Genomic DNA, 4,486 nt, shown 5'->3' with positions numbered 1-4,486 from the left:
AAGTGCCTTGGCAGACACAGGGAGAGAGAGGGAGAAGGTTGTGTGAGGTTCCACAGGGGTGTCTTTATTGGCAGCTTCTGCAAAGGGTTTCAGTGACAGCTCTTCTGCCAAGCTGTGCAGAAATGGGGCTTTATATAGGGTACAGGGGTTTTGGGAAACAGATCAATAGTAAGGGTCGAGGCGAATGTGACCCATGGTCTTACAGAGAGATAACGAGGGTCCCAGTGTGGAAGAGGGGCTGCTTTGGTCCAGTCATCATGACTGGGCATTTCTTACTGTAGGCAAGTGACCGCCAGGGAGGCCTTGCAGGGCCTCTGGCTGCTACACAGATGTACCAGGCCAACCAATCCACACAGCCCAAAAAACAGTTTTCCCTAGCCTCTACCTGGCTACAGGCAGGGCCCCTCTAAGCCTGATTATCCTTCTTTGCTTGGGCATATATCTTGGAGGTTCCTTCAAGGGGATCAGACATGTCATCATCATCATCATACCTGGAAGTTCGGCTACGGGCAACTGGAGCTGCTTCCCTTTTGGTGGAATTTCCTCTCTGAGTCTTGCCTTCCTTCAATTCACGCACCCATTGTACCAGAGCAGCAGTAGATTTTCCATCCCATCTCCTCGTGTTTTCTCTGCAATCACGCAGGAAGAACCACAGCTCAGCTCGTGGGATGTACCTTCTCTCCCCATCTGGGGAATGTCTGCATTGGATACCTGTAAGAGATGGTCCAAAGTGTCCTTCATTTGCCTCATGACTGTCACAAGGACGCTGAAGGCCCCCGACAGGAGTTCTGACCTGGCTGAGGTGGACGCTTGCCAAGTGATTGTTTGCAGGTGTGCTCACTGTGCTTTCACAGAACACTGCTTCAAACAGGTTCTGACAAGCGGTGGCTTGTCCCTGCATGCCTGCCCTTGATTCACAGACCAAGGGGTCTCTTCACAATGGCCCATCAATCTTCCCCACCTTTTGGCCAGATGCCACTCGCTTTGGCTAAAGACTATATAAACTGTAACTTTCTGAGATGATTTTGGTGAACCTCCACGGAACAACGGCAAATCTATTTGGCTGGACAATGAGGACTCCATCTCTATGTTGGTAGTTATATCCCCCTTCCCCTCTTTCTCCTCTCTCTCTATCCTTTATCTCCTTTCTGATCCTTCTATCGCTTTTGCTGTGGGCACTCAATAAAGGTGCATTTGTTGTGATTAAACTGATGGTCCCCTGCTGTTTGTCTTTTGCACTTTTGTGATCCATAAACGAACCATCATGACCCCGCTTGTCCTAGTGGATCGTGACAATACCAGAACCTCTGATCTGGACTGCCAAGATTTGGAGAAGGTCCTTTTTAATCTCCTCTGTGAGTTTCTAATGATTCTCCTCTATCTTGTCTTCTAATTGCTGCTGACGTGTTTCCACTGCTGCGGTTCTGGCATGTGTTGGGCCATGCACAGCATCTGCATATGCTCGAAGCTTCTTCGCCATATTGAGCACAGTCTCATCCTTCTCATCCCGCTGCATTATTGCTAAAGCAGAAGCATATTTATGCGGCCCAAGTGGTACAAGTTTTCTTCACATCACAGATGTACATGGTACCAAGTCTGGATTCCTAGTTGTTATGTCATCTGAGAAGATAATCGCTGCCACTGCCATTTCTCTCAGGCATTGGATCCATTGTTCTATGGTCTTCCACTGGGTTTGCTGCTACAGAGATTGTCTGCACACAGGCATCTTTGTGCTACACTGTCCAGGAGCCATGCCCAGAGGCTGTGAGGGTTAGCCCCCCTCATCATTCCTTGGTCGATGACAGGATCATGTGACAGGGATCCCAAATGCCTGGCTTCAGAACCGTCCAGTGTTGTAGATGCTGGTGAACCCAATGGGAAGAATGATGATGTCTAACTCCAGTTCAGAAGGCTGAATGATTTCTTTATTATAACTATGCTATAATACATTAATATACTATATAAAAGAGGATACTAAAAACTACATGCTACTTTCTCTAACTATCATATCTAACTAACCATCAACTCGTGACCCTGTTCTCCAGAGTCCAGACACAGGTAGATCCGATTGGCCATCAGGCCCAAACAATCCACCATGATCCAACCAAGCGTTCACTCCAGATAAATGCTTCTCCAAACACATTCCACAAGAGAAAAACAAGAAGCAGAAATAGAAATTGTTTTCTCTTTAATTTCTCTCTGTGCACCTTTATAAAAATCCTGAGAGTGAGAGAAATGTGCTTGCCACAGTCCAGAATTGTAGCTTCACCTGCAGCATCCCCAAGACGGGCTAACCAGCTAATTATAGACTCATCAGGTCGTCGAGTGTAATCCTTCCTTAGGCCACAAAGGTCCTTCAGGGAAAAGGACTAAATATTGGCTTCTGATCTTGTGCCTGTTGCTATGACTCCTGATTTTATGTCAGGAAGCGTTGAGAGTCCTTCTCCTGCATCATCATCATCATCATCATCATCATCCACTGATCAACTGGTCTTGTCTGTGCACTTTCTGCTTCTCGTGCTAGTAGCAACAGCCATTGGTTGAGCCTCACTGTCTGCTTTAGCTCCTGGCCTCAAGCCTGGGCTGTTGGCTGCAGCCTGAGTGACTGGGATAGCTGCTGATTTATCTCCCTGCCCCTCCTCCTCTATCTGCTGCCCTACAGGACCTAGAAGACTGCGATAAGCATATGCGAGGGCCCAGCTCACTGCAATGATCTTTTTCTCCTTAGGGTTATCATGGCACTTCTCTTTCAGGTATTTCCCCACCTTGGCTGGGTTCTGAATTTGTTCACATGGAAAGTCCCAGACTATAGGGTCAGAAAATTCCTTCAGGATTTGGCCCATATCCTCCCATTTCCCACACCACTCAGGATTTTCCACTCCTGGGTCTACTCCTGGGTCAGGGGTCTCATCAGCCCCTCTAGAAATCTCCGCCCTGATTCTAGAGAAGCTGCAGACTGTACAGAGGAAGCTTACCACATTAAATACCAGAAAAATGGTCTCTTTACTATTGGGGTTCCCAATATTCCGACAGAGACCTGCCCGGGCTTGCCTTGCTGCTGAGTCCAATGGCGGCAGCTGGGATGTTTCCTCCCCAGTGACGCCCTTGGGTTACTCAGAGGCTGCGAGCGATATTCCTCAGTGGAGAGGCTTCAGGCGATGGTGAAGAAAGGAGGCACTTCTGCTAGAGCTTGATCCAGAGTCTTTATTTCAGCTACAGAGTTGTGGACCTGGTGGCAGCTCCAACGTGGCCGGCCGGCCACGTGGCTGGATTGTCCTTTTAACCCGGGGGTAAGGGGAGGGGCAGGGACAGGTAGCCACCAACCAGGTGAGGGGGAGGGGTGCCAGGGGAGAAGGGGCACTTAGGTCTACCAATAGCCACAGGGGGCAGGGGGTATCTTTCAAATCTGCCAATCACTCGACCCCCTGGACCCCCTGTCTCACAGCCAGGGCTCATGGGGGTTGGGGCGGGGGGAGAGGGTTACCTTTGGGAGGGAGGAGACACACCGCAACATCTCCCCCTTTGTTTTGTTTTAAAATGAAGAGGACTGGGTTTGGGGGGCGGAAGGCTCGCCGAACCATGGCTGGTAAGTAGGGTCCTCTTCCTCAGGAGCGTCAGTGTTAACTGAGCCTTCTGGGTTCTCCACTGGGGCTCTGGGGGGTTCTAGGAGGTAGACTTCAGGAGGGGAAGATGAGCTTGGAATCAACTTATAAAACATGCGCTCGATTAACCCAAAAGCTATGCTAACAACTACAATAACAATAACTAGAACAGATAGTACAGAAAACACAGTTTTCAGTATAGATCCTAACCAGCCCGAGAGTCCCCAGCCCTTGAACAGTCCACTCAGCCAGTCGTCTGTTTCTCTCTTGATGTCATTCACCATGGTTTTCATCTTGTTGATTGTGGTATGGACATTCTCTGCTTTCGATGACAAGTTGAGGCAGCAAAGTCCTTCAAACTCTTCACAGTGATGGTTGTGCAGGAGGAGCAGATAGTCTATGGCTGCCCTGTTTTGAAGGGTGGCTTTCCTGGTAATTTCCTCGTCTGATAGGAGGTCACTCAGGGCAGTAGAAGTGAGGTTTGCCTGTTTTGCAACCCAACATTCCAATCGGCCTAATTCTCCCATGCTTTTTGCTGCCGAGATCCACGGCAGAAGGACTGTAATTGCGGTGGCCTTAAACCTGGACCAGTGAACAATTTCTGAATTACAGTCTGGGTCTAATTGTCTTAGGTCTCTTTTTTGGATAGCCAATTTATGGGTATTGTTTTTTATTTGCCAATGCATTAGATTGGTTCGGTTTGGGGTGAACAGGCTCAGCTTGCCAAAGGTGCACGGACCTCCGAGCAGACGACGGGGGAGACCTGCCCATGCTCTGTCTCCACATGCTGTGGAGAGACAGATGTGATCTTGTCCAAGGGCTTGGTCAAGGTGGTCCATACGTTTGCTTTGGGCTGAGGGACTATCCAAGAGATCGCTGGTGGG

The 4,486-nt window shown here is 49.1% G+C and overlaps 1 long non-coding RNA gene across 1 annotated transcript; it reads right to left on the bottom strand.

Moving 5' to 3' along the window:
• Positions 1–329: 329 nt before the first annotated feature.
• Positions 330–1,853, bottom strand: LOC137484384 (uncharacterized). Its single transcript, XR_011004854.1, has 2 exons — positions 1,300–1,853; positions 330–711 (listed from the first exon to the last, which is right to left on the bottom strand). It is a non-coding gene; the product is annotated as an uncharacterized lncRNA (long non-coding RNA).
• Between the last annotated feature and the right edge of the window lie 2,633 nt (positions 1,854–4,486).

This window comes from Anomalospiza imberbis, chromosome 17 (assembly GCF_031753505.1).
Source record: "Anomalospiza imberbis isolate Cuckoo-Finch-1a 21T00152 chromosome 17, ASM3175350v1, whole genome shotgun sequence".
NCBI lineage: Eukaryota > Metazoa > Chordata > Aves > Passeriformes > Viduidae > Anomalospiza > Anomalospiza imberbis.
Note: the sequence above shows the minus strand (reverse complement) of the source record. Positions and strands in the feature narration are given on the sequence as shown.